General features: G+C 41.6%; 2 pseudogenes; both read right to left on the bottom strand.

The window, feature by feature from the left end:
• Positions 1 to 3448: 3448 nt before the first annotated feature.
• Positions 3449 to 5593, bottom strand: Ostc-ps1 (oligosaccharyltransferase complex non-catalytic subunit, pseudogene 1; annotated as a pseudogene).
• A 5527-nt stretch (positions 5594 to 11120) lies between these two features.
• Positions 11121 to 13527, bottom strand: Acy1l1 (aminoacylase 1 like 1; annotated as a pseudogene).
• Positions 13528 to 14967: the final 1440 nt, after the last annotated feature.

The following is a 14967-nucleotide window of genomic DNA, read 5'->3' as shown; positions in this document are numbered from 1 at the left end:
TAGTATAAAGAACTAGACCACTGGGTACCAGGATGACAAATTTCAGACCTTTTCTAAACAGTTGCCTGGAATTTGAGGAGAAGCAGTAGCAGAAGGGGATCCTGTGTCCTGGCAGGACAGTACCATGTATAATCGTCTTACATCTTACGCCCATCTCATGTCTGCTCATGCTTCTCTTAGGATTGTGATGACTCCAGACAAGAGGAAATAGCTTAAAATTGAAAAAAACCAAAAAAGTGGGGAGATACTGGAACACAGTCGAAAGAATGATGCACAGTGAGCAATGCCTTGAGGAACTGTGAGAGAGGCTCCAGGAAAAAAAGGCAGAGGTCTTTTACCTGAGGTGCATTCTGTTCCCTGGTTTGTCATAGGGCATGATTTCATGACTCCTGGAACAAACATTTACATTCAGTTTAATAAGATATCTTTATTCTTGGTGGACATCAGATTATAGCTATCATACCAGAACCCAATCTGGTCAGTGTACCCTGAACCTGGATATGGGTGCACATCTGTTCCTCTTCTCCCTTGCTTTCGTGCTTTCCCAGATATAATCTATAGTATGTGTCATCAGGCAGTTGTGTTTAAATTCGTCTGCAGGGAGTTCTGGAGATGGACTGCTCTGTTAATGCTTAGTATGCACTTACTGGCAGTTATTTACATGGTTTTCTGATCACATTTTTCTGATCATTGCCTTCTTGGTTACATTCATTTACAAAGACTGAAGTAAGGTTGTCTATAGCATCAGGCTACAATCCACCCTATTGTAGGTCCTCAGATCTCAGGTCCAGCAGACAAGATCCGCACAGGTCGACAAAAATCAACAATAGTCATTAAGAAAACACAGTTATACTTACGTATCCCTGGAGACTTGATTTCAGGCTTTTTTGCAAATACCAACATCTATGCATGCTTAAGACTGTTTTATAAAAATTGATGACATTTGCATATAGACTTTGCATATCTTACTGCATACTTTGTTATTATTTTAGTTAGGATAGGAAACAATGGATTTAATTGTGACATCTTCATCCATATATACAAGTACAGTTTGCTCCTATCTGCCCCCTAGTTTGTTCTCTTTCTCTCCCCTTCTGTTCACTCTCTTCTTTGTCCAAATAGTTCTGCTTCTGTTTTCATGTCACATAAATCAAGCTTCTAGATATAAAACATGATATTTATGGTTTTTATTGTATTTCTTATACATGCTAGGCATTTTTTATATTGAGATTATGGTCTCACTGAAGTTGCTCTAGCTAAACTTGAACTCACTGCAGCCTAGGTATCCTTGAATCTGGCATCCTTCTGCCTCAACTTCCTAAATTACTGACATTACAGGTCTGAGTTATCCGACTGGACGAATTTAAGTTTGAGACAAGGTCCCAAAATGATGGGTTCAAGTGACCTCCTGTGCTATAGTTTCTGGTTCTTCTGTATATTTTCAATCATTTTAAAATTACTTTTAATAGTTAGCAAAATATAAATACCATATAAATAGCAGTTGTACCATATTGTTTAGGGTATAGAAAAATCTATACATGTGCAGTATCGAAACATTTCTTCAAATGTTTCCAATCTGTGGTTATTTGAACCTGTGACTGTAGACATTGCAGATATGGAGGGATGACTTGAGAGTATTGTGTAAGGCAGTTATGACCACTATGGAGAAAAATAAAGCTGGGTAACGGGGATAGAGTATGCTCTGTGTTCTAGTTTAACTAGGGCATTTGAAGGCTGGAGTTTGTTGAATGAATAGAAGATCACTAAATCTTCATATCTATACGCATTTCCCAAATGTGGTCCATTTTGCCTATTTAAGAGCTTGAAAATTGTAGCCCTTCATCCTCACATTTCAACCTCCTTGGATTGTATCTGTTGTGTGTGACGTAGATAGCCAGCCTGCTCTTCATATTAGCTCTTGTGGAGAGATTCTAGCATCCAGATATGACAGAATTTCTCCTATAGTCAGAATTCTTTAATTCTCTCTTGTCTATAAGATAGACATTAAGCTTCTGCAGTTGGAATTCAAAGTCTGTTTTGTCCTGATATCTGTAATCTCCTCCCTCATCTCCTACTTCTTCTCTACCTGTGATTAATCTTGGGGGCATTCAACTACATGCTGATCTTACAAAAACCAAACCAAACCAAATGATTACCATTTTTTACCATATCCTTAACTATTACTTTGGTCAAAGACGCCATGGGATAAAGGTCAAGAGATCATGGCCCTAAGGGCTGCCTAATTGGAGTTAAGAGCATCCTAGATGAAACAGTAAATACTAAGTAATAACTTGGGATTATTGATAAGGAAGTAGATTCTAATAGCATGGAGGGTAGGCAGCTGCTCAGTTAATATAAAGTCTATGAGTGTGTCTTTCATTCGGGAAGTCAATGATCAAGGCAGGGTAGAAGCCCTGGGCTGGGATTAAAATAATTTCTACTATACTTGATCAAAGAGGTAAAACCCTGCTAAAACTGTCTCTCCTTTTCTTAAAACATGTATACGACTCCCAACTCAATTAAAAAGTCCAGTCCTCACACAGACAAGTGTGCGATTTGGTCTCTATTGCCCCACTGAGCTTTCTCCCTGTTCTCCATCCCTCCTCTGGAAAGAGGCCAAATCTTCCACTACCCTCTTTTGCTCCCTCTGTCTACAGGACTCTTTCCCTATTTGAGTAGTTAATTCTGATTGCTATGCTCAGAGGGCTCTTCCTTGAGTTGATTTCCCTGAATCTGATCTGCAAGAGAAATATTAATACTATGCTGAGGGAATTTTAATAATGATTATGTGAATCTGGAATCATGGTATATAAAGTTGGCATCTTAATTTGGGGATTCTGACTTCTTGGCGAATACCAGGTCAGCCACAGCTTCATAGCAAGACCTTGTCTCAAAACAATAAACTCTTTTTTTTAACTAGAAGAATCATTTATTTCTGCTCCATTCATACACCACGTTGTCCAGGTAACAAGTCCCCCATGTGCATCTGAAGTAGCCGAGTACCACACACAATGTTTCAAGGCAAAGCACCGCTGCAGAACTGGTCAGTCATCCAAATATCTCAGCTTTTACCATACACTTCTCGATTTGCATTAATTTCTGAAAGTCAGAAATATCATGTCCAAAAACTGATGATGGGTTTGTAAAAAAAATAATCATTTTATTCCATACCAAAGTTTTAGGAGGAGTATATTTTCTTTAAGAAATAAAAAAAACTAAGAAAAAAATGCCAATTAATACAGCTGATACACTGGGATAGGTCATCAGGAAAAATACTGTAGTGCACTTGACACCACGACTTCCAGGCCTAGCTTTGGGTGTCACTCACTCCATGCAATGGTTATGCCACTCTCCAATCTTTTCCACATTACACAAAGAAGTGGTTCAGCCTTTACAACTTTATTAACAGGAGCAAAGCCGTGATTCACTGATTTCTTCTCCAAAGGTACTAGCCCATCAGGTACCCCGGCAATTTCATTCTCATGAATACTCTAGCCATGAAGAGACTCAGTAGAATACAGATGAAGCCAATGAGGAGGAGGAGGAGGAGGAGGAGGAGGAGGAGGAGGAGGAGGAGGAGGAGAGGAGGAGGAGGAGGAGGAGGAGGATGAGGAAGAGGAAGAAGAAGAGGAAGAGGAAGAAACCTATTGAGTTTTGGTGTATTTGGTGCATTGGATCAGTCCAGAATTATGAAACCTAAACCTCCCATTGTAAACAGAAAGCTAGATGCAAGTCCTTCCATAATATACTGTCTGTTTACTCTGTAAGCCAAGAAAGCTCCTGATCTCTGATACCCATGTTCATTGGTCATTGAGCCAACACTTGGAGGTTCAATGATAACATCATAGATTATTCCTCCGGTAATGAGGAAGTAAGATACCACCACCAGGGTGTGCACCGTTATAGCCGACGGCATGTGCACCCAGGGTGCTTTCTTTCTTTCTTTTTTTTTTATTAACTTGAGTATTTCTTATTTACATTTCGAGTGTTATTCCCTTTCCTGGTTTCCGGGCCAACATCCCCCAACCCCTCCCCCTCCCCTTCTTTATGGGTGTTCCCTTCCCCATCCTCCCCCCATTGCCACCCTCCCCCCAACAATCACGTTCACTGGGGGTTCAGTCTTGGCAGGACCCAGGGCTTCCCCTTCAACTGGTGCTCTTACTAGGATATTCATTGCTACCTATGAGGTCAGAGCCCAGGGTCAGTCCATGTATAGTCTTTAGGTAGTGGCTTAGTCCCTGGAAGCTCTGGTTGCTTGGCATTGTTGTTCATATGGGGTCTCAAGCCCCTTCAAGCTCTTCCAGTTCTTTCTCTGATTCCTTCAACGGGGGTCCTATTCTCAGTTCAGTGGTTTGCTGCTGGCATTCGCCTATGTATTTGCTGTATTCTGGCTGTGTCTCTCAGGAGCGATCTACATCCGGCTCCTGTCGGTCTGCACTTCTTTGCTTCATCCATCTTGTCTAATTGGGTGGCTGTATATGTATGGGCCACGTGTGGGGCAGGCTCTGAATGGGTGTTCCTTCTGTGTCTCTTTTAATCTTTGCCTCTCTATTCCCTGCCAAGGGTATTCTTGTTCCCCTTTTAAAGAAGGAGTGAAGCATTCACATTTTGATTATCTGTCTTGAGTTTCATGTGTTCTAGGCATCTAGGGTAATTCAAGCATTTGGGCTAATAGCCACTTATCAATGAGTGCATACCATGTGTGTTTTTCTGTGATTGGGTTACCTCACTCAGGATGATATTTTCCAGTTCCATCCATTTGTCTATGAATTTCATAAAGTCGTTGTTTTTGATAGCTAAATAATATTTCATTGTGTAGATGTACCACATTTTCTGTATCCATTCTTCTGTTGAAGGGCATCTGGGTTCTTTCCAGCTTCTGGCTATTATAAATAAGGCTGCTATGAACATAGTGGAGCACGTGTCTTTATTATATGTTGGGGCATCTTTTGGGTATATGCCCAAGAGAGGTATAGCTGGGTCCTTGGGTAGTTCAATGTCCAATTTTCTGAGGAACCCCTCCAGACTGAGTTCCAGAACCAGTTTGCAATCCCACCAGCAATGGAGGAGTGTTCCTCTTTCTCCACATCCTCGCCAGCATCTGCTGTCACCTGAGTTTTTGATCTTAGCCCTTCTCACTGATGTGAGGTGAAATCTCAGGGTTGTTTAGATTTGCAATTCCCTTATGACTAAAGATGTTGAACATTTCTTTAGGTGTTTCTCAGCCATTCGGCATTCCTCAGCTGTGAATTCTTTGTTTAGATCTGAACCCCATTTTTAATAGGGTTATTTGTCTCCCTGCAGTCTAACTTCTTGAGTTCTTTGTATATTTTGGATATAAGGCCTCTATCAGTTGTAGGATTGGTAAAGATCTTTTCCCAATTTGTTGGTTGCCATTTTGTGCTAACCACAGTGTCCTTTGCCTTACAGAAGCTTTGCAGTTTTATGAGATCCCATTTGTCGATTCTTGATCTTAGAGCATAAGCCATTGGTGTTTTGTTCAGGAAATTTTTTCCAGTGTCCAGGGTGGTTTCTTAAGCTTCAGGTTGGGGCATTAGAACACTAAAAATGGGACTTGATACAGAGTTTCCATGTCCCCCATGGTAGGGCCAGCCTTCTGGCCTCCAGCCTCCTGCATCGCCCAGAAACCAACAATAAACTCTTAAAAGAACAGTTAAGTCTTCCTCAACACAGGATGCCATTTCATTCCTTTTGGTAATGCTTTGTAGTTCTTGCTCTACAGGTCCTTCGTGTCCTTGATTAAATTTGTTTCTGAGTTTTTTTTTAATTTTTATTTCTGTGTATGAGTGTTTTGCCTGCACATATGAATGTGTACTGCATGAGTGCCTGGTGCCCAGGGAGGCCAGAAGAGGGTATCAGATCCCCTGGAACTGGAGTTACAAGTGGTTGTGAGCTGCCATATGGTTGCTGGGAATTGAACTCAGGTCCTCTGGAACAGCAGCCAGTGTTCATAACAACTGATCCATCTCTCTAGCCCCAACTATTTTATTCTTTAGTTGTGGTTGTACATAAAATTGTTTTCTTAATTTTCATTCATTAGAGGCATAGAAAAGCTAAGTGTGTGTGTGTGTGTGTGTGTATCTTGAGCTAGTATCTTTACTGAATTTGTTTATGTGCTCTATATAGCTTTCTTAGGAATTCTTTGGGAGTTTCACTTATGAAACTCTATAAACAATGTCACTTATAGAGACAATTTACTTCTTCCTTTCCACTTTACTTTCCTATGGCTGTAATACTAAAAAGCCATAGCTTAGGAAGCTGGAAGAGCAAAGCTTTTTTTTTCATAATTCTGAAGCCTGAGATCCAAGGTGCCAGAAGGGATCATTTCTTCTTATGTCTTATATAGCCTCACCTCTTTTTGTATATCCACAGCATCTATTCTGCTGAGGCTATGAATCATATTAGACAGAGGACGTTATGGGATTAATTTTGATTCATATCATCAAAGATTTTGGTCCATCACAGGGGAGGTATGATGGAGTTCATGTATGGCCATGGCTTCATATGCGGCACCCAGAAGTGGGTCTGCTGGAAGAAGTATGTCTCTGGGTACAGGTCTCAACCTTATATTGCCCTATGGGTTCAGTCTGTATTTTCTGCTTTGCCATTCCTTCCCTGCTGTGGTGGACTGAAATTTCTGAAATATGAATGAAGATAAGCTCTTCCTCCCTTAAGTTGACCCTGTGAATTACAGGTCCTTGACACTTGTTATCAAGGAGCAATGTGCAGAAGACTTTGGAGCTGTGGGCTAGAGACGCCTACAGAGCTATAAGCAGAAAGTAACAGCCCATCTTGGTTGAAGAAGAAAAAGACCACAATGTTTATACAAATGTTGATAGCAAGTATTGTTCTCATGAGGATTAAAATTGGACTGAGGAAAGGCTCAGGGCTATGCTGGGATTGCAAACACCCAATGTAGTTGCTGGCAACTAATAAAGACTTTCTATTGGCTTAAACCCATGGCCAAACATTCTTTTCTGCTGTGTACCCCACAATAGGATTTGATCAGTACAGACTGTATCTATATGGACATACCACACTAAATTTACTATAGGTAAAGTTCATACATGCTAATGAAAAAGCTATTGTTGTAGGCATAACAGCACAAACTGTCAATCTCAGCACTTGAGAGGCAGAGGCAGGCAGACCTCTGAGTGTAAGGCAAGCCTGGTCTACATAGCGAGTTTCAGGCCAACCAGAGCTTCATAGTGAGATTCCTTATTTAAAAAAATGTTCTTAAAAAGCTATATGTTGGAGCTGGAGAGATGGCTCAGCGGTTAAGAGCACTGACTGCTCTTCTAGAGGTCCTGAGTTCAATTCCCAGCAACCACATGGTGGCTCACAACCATCTGTAATGGCATCTGGCTCTCTCTTCTGGTGTGTCTGAAGACAGCGACAAAGTAAACACATACATGAAATAAATGAATCTTTTTAAAAAAGTTATCTTTATTTTTATGAAGAAGACATGGAGGTTTTTATAGGGATGACATTCAACTTACATATTATTACAGGAAATATGGACATTTAAACAATATTCTCTGCAATTTATGAGCATTGAACATTTATGTCTTTCAATTTCTTTCATTAGTGTTTTATAGTTTTAAGTGTATAATCTGTCCAATTTTCTTTTTAAATTTATATCTATGTATTTTGATGTTTAAACTTTTAAAAAGATATATATTAATTTTACATTGTATGCATTTATGAGTGTTTTGCCTGCATAAATATGTGTGTGTGTGTGTGTGTGTGTGTGTCACACGTGTGCTAGCAAAGGGTGTTGGACTCCTTGGGACCAGAGTTACAAATGGTTGAGCAACCATGCCAGTGCTGGAAATTGAACCTGGGTCCCTTGCAAGAGCAACATGTACTCTAAACCACAGAGCCATCTCTTTAACTCCCCTACCTTATATTTTGAGACTGGTCTTTTGCTGAACCTGGAGCTTGTTGATTTTACTATTTAGAATGGCTGGCAAGTAAGATGCTGGCCTTCTCTATTTCCCAGCACTGGGATTACTGGTGCTGCTGCAATGTTGGTGTTGTTGTTGTTTTGAGACATGGTTTCTCTGTGTGGCTATGGCTATCCTGGAACTCACTCTGTAGACCAGGCTGGCCTTGAACTCAGAGATCCATCTGCCTCTGCCTCCTGAGTGCTAGGATTAAGGCATGAGCCACCACCACCCAATGCCATTTCCATATTTTTATGCCAATGATGGAGATCTGAACACAGGTCCTTATGCTTGGAGTGGCAAGTACCTTAGTGAGTTGTCTCCCCATCCTCAACTTGTTTTATGTTATTTAAGAATTTTGTATAAATATTTTTCAGAGATCCTGCTTTGTAGATATTTTTGGGTAATGTCTTTGTTCACCTTACGTATGAAGTGACATTGGTTTCATGATGTTAGGAAGACGTGCCTTCAGATCTTTTTGTAATCTTTTCCCTTTTGTTAAAAAAATTAGTTCTTTGGGAATTTCAAAGTGTGAGTTTTGTCTGTTTTCACCTCTCCCCCAACTCCTTCCAGATCGCCCACCTTTCTCTATGCACCCAACTTTGTGTCCTTTTTTTTTTCTCTTCAGCCATCAGGTCCAATTTGTCTTCATATTTTCATAGGAGTCTGGCCAGTGGATCAGTAGCTGCACTCTTAAAGAAAACTTACTGTCCCTCTCCCGGCAGCTCTCAATTGTCCGTAGTTCCTTGGCTAAAGGTGGACTAAATATTCATCTCTCCTCTCCATGCTGGGATTTGTTCTGGCTGGAGCTCGCACAAGGTTTGTGCATGCTGTCATAACTGTTGTGAGTTTGCGTGTGCAGTTGCCCTCTAGTGTCGGGAAGATACAGTTTCCTTGGAGTCCCACAGCATCCTCAGCTCTCACAGCCTTTCTGCCCCCTCTTCCACACAGATGCCTGAGACTTGTGAGGAGGTCTTCAGTAGAGATGTTGCTTTTAGGGCTGAGTGTTCTGCAGGCCCTTATGCTCTACACCTTGGCCAGTTGTGGGTCTTCATGTTAGTCCTCATCTCTTGCTAATAGATGCTTCAAATTTCTTCCTCTTTTGAATCATTCACTTTCGAGCCCAAGAGTGTTTGTAAAGGTCAAAGGGGCATTCAAGTGTTCGTCCTCTCCTTCCACCATGTGGTCCCTGAGGATCGAATAGGTCTGCAGCCTAGATAGTAGGCGTTTTTACTCTCTGAGCTATCTTGCCTGTTATGGTATGAATTCATATTTGAAAGTTTGATACAATTCAGCTATAAAGTGTCCAGGTGTTGCCCTGGGCTTTGTGGGGAAGTGGGAGTTTTATAATTATTACTTTGATCTATGCTATTTGTCTGTTCTTGCTATTTTTCTTCCTATTGCACTTTAAGAAGTTGTATTTTTCTTCAGGGATTCATCAATATCTTTCATATTATCATATTTCCATGTAATTGTCTATAAGGTTCTTTTTTATGATGATTTCTCCAGCTCGATTTTGGATAAAAAATTATATCTACTTATTTATTTGTATTTGTATGAACCCTGGTACATGTATGGAGTTCAGGGGACAAAGTAAGGGAGTTATTTTTCTCCTTCTTCCATGTGTGGTTCAGGGATTGGCCTCAAGCTGTCAGACTTGGCTGAAAGCACCTTTGCATGCTGACCCATCTCACTGGCCCTCCTGTTGGATTTCATATATTTCAGGTTTGCTAGTCTAGTAAAGCATTTATTATTTCAAAAACCACCCCTTATCTTTTCTCTTTTATACTTGATTTCTGTTCTAGTCTTTATATTTACAGCTTTTGGTCAAATGTGTCTGATGGACTTTTCAATTACTGTAGCTTTCATAGTCAACATTTCTTTTTGGTTTCTCTTCATACTTTCTATCATTTAAATTTATATTAACACACAGAACCTTTTTTCTTTCAACTTTTGCTCATGTTTTCCTTTAGCTATCTGAGCACATTTGAGCCAACCATGTTAAAGTATTTACTTGGTAAACCTAATTCTTCGTACTTTCCAAGGGATGGCTTCTACTGATTTATTTGGTTCCTTTTTTTTTTTTTCCCGGAGCTGGGGACCGAACCCAGGGCCTTGCGCTCGCTAGGCAGGCGCTCTACCACTGAGCTAAATCCCCAACCCCGGTTCCTTTTTTTTAAAGACTGGTTTTTATTTATGTGTCTGTGTATGTATCTGTATGAGTATGTGCATTTGTGTGTGGGTGCCCATGTGGACCAAACTAGGGCATTTGATTACTTGGCGCTAGAGTTAGAGGCAGTTGTGAGCTATTTGCCATGGTTGCTGGGAACTAATCGCAGGCCCCCCTAGAGCAGCAAGTAATCTAAAATACTAAAGCTATCTCCTGCCTCCTTATTTTGTTCCTTTAGCTGAACTACTCTTTCATGTTATTTTTTGTGGCAAACCTTTACATTTAGATGGAGACTGATGTGGAAGGATCCAAAGATTGAAGGCAGCCCAGGCTTCATAGTAAGTTCAAGACAAAAGGAGAATGCATTTGAATGTCCTACTATGTTAATGCTGCAAATTATAGTTCCTCTTCCCTTCGCCCTGACTTTGCTGTTTTTGAAAGCCTTAATAATGTGTTTGTTAGGTGACTTTTCCAAACTAATTTTGTGAACACTGTATTCCTTATGTGTGCTCACTGAAGTCTCTGTTTCTTAGTTGGTGTTTTTATAGAGATTTCCTAAACATAAGGAGCCAAAAAACACATGCACTCCTCCCCCACAAAACCTTTCAGCAAACCAAAACCAAATTTACAAAAAAAAAAAAAAAAGTCAAAAGCAATAGCAAAACTTATCTTCTTATTTTTTGCAAAAACTGATCTATTTTAGGGTACTGTTGCCTTAAGAATCGCTATTGGTGATGGCTGGGGGTCTGCTCAGTTCTTTTCTGAGCACATTTTTTAAATTCTGCCATTTATGTTTTTTCTTTTGAATATTCCAATTTCTCAAAGAAACCCACCTCAGCTTTGCTCCCAGGACTTTAAATGGTCCAGTTTACATTTTGGCTCAATCTTTTTTTTTTTTTTTTAAAGAACATCCCATTCAACACTGGCTTTATTACTGGGCGGGGCGGGGGCAACAGATCCTTGGCAGTGATTGGGCTGAAAGCTCAGCTTTCACCAGGCAGAGCGGGCACACTAGCAAGTGCAGCAAGTAGGCGTGTATATATGTCAACCCCACGTAGAAACACAGCCTCGTGCAGTCGTTCATTATGGTCATGTAGTAACACGGGTGTGCGGTTCATGGGCGAGAAGTCCAGAGCTGGGATCCCTACCACTCGGATATATCGGCTGTCAGTGGCAGCAGGAAAGATCTCTGGCTCCAGAGTAAGGTTCATTTCCTTGCAGGCCCCGCTGAAAGCTGCCCACCATGGGTCTGTATCATCAGTGGGTGTCATTCGAGGCTCTGTAAACTTCTGAGCAAACTCAAAGGTGACCTCCTCTCCCGCTTCCTGGCACCAGCTCTGCAGCTGCTTCTCGAAGGCCTTCATGACTACATCTGGCGCCACTCGGAAGTCAAAACAGGCACTCATGGTAGCAGGTAACACATTATAGGCCACACCACCTTCGAGCTTAGTCAGATTCACTGAAGTCACAGCCCCTTCCTTCAGGCGAGGTGGCTCAATCTTTTACTCTAGACGTCTACATATTCTTAGTTTTTCTTACATTTTGAGGAATCCAATCTCACTTTTTAAATAAAAAAATTCACTTATATTTTGAAAATTTCGTGCATGTATATGATGGGTCTTCTTATTTAAAATTTTTCCTACACTCTATTTTGGTCCTTTTTCTTCTCCCCTGCCTGCATTGTGAGTGAGGTGAGACAGAGATCAGTATCCTCTGGAAGTCCTCCAACATCTAAGTAAGTTAGTTAGAACACACAGAAAGGGTAGCTTACCCATAGAGTCTGCTCTGCTTTTTCCCTCCAGAACCAGATGTCAGGCTTCCACATGGAAATGCAGGCTTCTCTTTTCAGGACCACCAATGTACTGGACACCAAGTACAGATTCCAATAAGCTTTCCTATTCTGTTGGTGGGTTTTGTGTCAACACAAGCTAGAGTTACCAGAGAGGAAGGAGCCTCAGTCAAGGAAATGAATGCTGCCATAAGATTCATCTGTAGGGCATTTTCTTAATTAGTGATTGATGGGGGAAGGCCCAGCCCATTGTGGGTGGTGTCATCATTGGACTGGTGATCCTAGGTGCTATAAGAAAGCAGGCTGAGCAAGTGATGGAGAGCAAGCCAGTAAGCAGCCCCCTCCATGGCCTCTGTATCAGCTCCTGCCTCCAGGTTCCTGCCCTGTTTGAGTTCCTGGCCTGACTTCCTTCAGTGATGAACACTGATACGGAAGTGTAAGCCAAATAAACCCTTTTCTCCCCAGTTTGACTTTTGGTCATGATGTTTCATCACAGCAATAGTAATCCTAACTAAGAAACCTACCATTTTAAAATTGCCTTTTTAAATCCAACATTTGTTTAGTTGCTGGAACCCCTTTTCTTGGTTCTTAGTGTTTTGACAAGTTGGTTATTAGTTTCTGCTTTGTCTGCAGTGTTTCTATGGAGAAATAAGACTTTTGAGGTGTCTCTGCTATTATTTTGATAATAGCCTCCACCACAATTAGTAAGTATGTGGCATAACCTGTGTTTTTGAATACAGCATCCAGACTGGCCTCAAACTTGTGATCCTCCTGCACAACTAACACTTTTTTTTCAACTTGCTATTAAAAAAAACTGCTTCAGAGGTATCTATGATCTATCTATCTCTATCTATCTATCTATCTATCTATCTATCTATCTATCTATCTATCAATCTATCATCTATCTATTTAATAGTGTACTGCCTGAACCAGACCTTGGAACTGTTAGAAACAGTTTCTCAGGTCTCATTTCAAATCAATGGACACAAAATCCCTGACAGTTCATGACTCCCAACCATTTTGTTTTCACAAGCCCTCTAAGTGATTCTGAACCATTACCCTAGGTAGGCAGCCGATGCTTGTATACATCTACAAAAGTAGGATTACTGAGGGGAGAGCGATGCTTGTATACAACTACAAAAATAGGATTACTGAGGAGAGAGCTACTGCAGGAACTATTTTCCTTCCCAACACCCCTTTCACCAGATGTTCCCAACTAGCTTCCAGATTGCATCAGCTTAGCATTAGCCAGCCCTAGTGTTCACACTCAGTCGGCTTGCTGCAAGGAGGGCGGGGCCTCATGTGGATATCTGGAGGAGAGGGCCTGCTAGGCTTAGCCAGGGTGGGTGCTCTATGCTGCAGAGCTGCGGGTACTGGTACGATGACCAAGCAAGTAGTTGGCTTGGGGACTGTAGCTTTTCTTGTGTGTCACTTCTCTTTTAGAACCGCGAGTTTGGAGGATCGCCTTAGTATTAGATTTTCTCCATTTTTTTTTCCAATTACGGGGAAAAATCAGAGGGGAAACTCTGGGGCCTGTGGCAGTGACGTTCTATCATTGGTCAGTGGCGAGGGCGCATGCGAACCAATGACAAAGACGTCATTGCAGCTGGAGGAGACTTTGGGGAGGAAGGTGTGAGAGCGCAACCTGGTGGGGAGTTCATGCCAGCAGTGCAGACTGCTTAGAGCCCGCCCAGAAGAATAGAAAGGGAGGAGTCTTGGACGCCAGGAAAAAAGCTGGGACTGGGCCAGGGAGAGGTGAGCCCTCTGTCCAAGCGGCCATAGAGCTACCCGAAGGCGACCAGGCAAGTGGCCACCAGGGGGTGACCATGCCTGCAAAAGACTCCAAGTGGGCTCCACGCAGTCTGCACCATAGATTTTGAAAGCGCTTGTTTTTATATCCTATTTTTCTTGTCCTGACATATGAGAGCAAATGGATACTGGGTGACTTGCCTTTGTCAGAGCAGAACTCAAAGAAGAACTGATAGAAAACAGACATATGATTAAGACTCTTGACTGAAAGATGAGACTGGCTAAATAAGTCAACAGCTGGAGGATAATTCATAAATGACAATGTTTGGATCTTTAGTTTTGAACTTCACAGAGAAGAAAATGTAAATGTCCCCTAGGCAATGCTATGCCTCCAAAATTTTTACATTGCTGCAATCAGAGCACACACATAACCCTGTATCCTTAGTTACAGCATAATAATTTTTCCTTGTTGCTATAGAATGTCCACAGCTTTCATCCCTAGGTAATAGTTGTAGACAGCTGTGCTTTAACCCTTTTACTTTTGTTGGATGCAAAGACGGCTTCCCAGTATTGGATCAGAGAAAAAAAGGTCCCACAAGGGATAATTTTGTGTTTAGAATGTTTGTTTCTCAGGAGGGGACCCAGATAAATGGTCATTGATTCTGAAGCAGATTCTCTGGGAAAAATACCACGAGCATCTTTTTTAGGCTTTTGTCAACCCGCTTTCCCAAAAGGGATTATACTGGTTGACATCAGAGGTCAAATCAGAAACTGATTCTGGTGACGCTGGGTCTTGTCTGTCTCCAAGCTGGGTTTAATTTTCCTGCCCTGCTGCTCAGCTCAACTTTATTATTAGTCTTGACCTTTGGGGCAAGGCAAACACACACCAAAGGTTCAGGGACAACTTTAGCAACTGCGACAGCTGACAGGAGCCACTGCAGCTCATGTTTCAGGCTTGAGCAAATGGCTTGGATGAATTTGCCTCACTGAGAGGGAATCTGAGATGAGGAACAGGTTTGGGAGGGAGCAGATGAGATCAGTTTTAAATATGTTTAGTTCTAAGTGCCTTTGGGACATCTAAGGGGAGGTAGCTAGGAGACAGGAGTACATATGGATAAACAACAGCTTGCCCTTCTCTGAACTCCCAGGGCCCCCTGTCTGCATCTCTGTGGCTTATGTTGCCTGTTACCTTGCAGTGTGCCCCAGGAGTTGCTCCTTCAGGCTGGGATGAAGACCTGCTTTGTGTGTGTGTGTGTGTGTGTGTGTGTGTGTGTGTGTGTGTGTGTGTGTGT

The sequence above is a fragment of the Rattus norvegicus genome, chromosome X (assembly GCF_021556685.1).
Source record: "Rattus norvegicus strain SHRSP/BbbUtx chromosome X, alternate assembly SHRSP_T2T, whole genome shotgun sequence".
NCBI lineage: Eukaryota > Metazoa > Chordata > Mammalia > Rodentia > Muridae > Rattus > Rattus norvegicus.
This window is presented reverse-complemented; position numbering and strand designations above follow the sequence as displayed.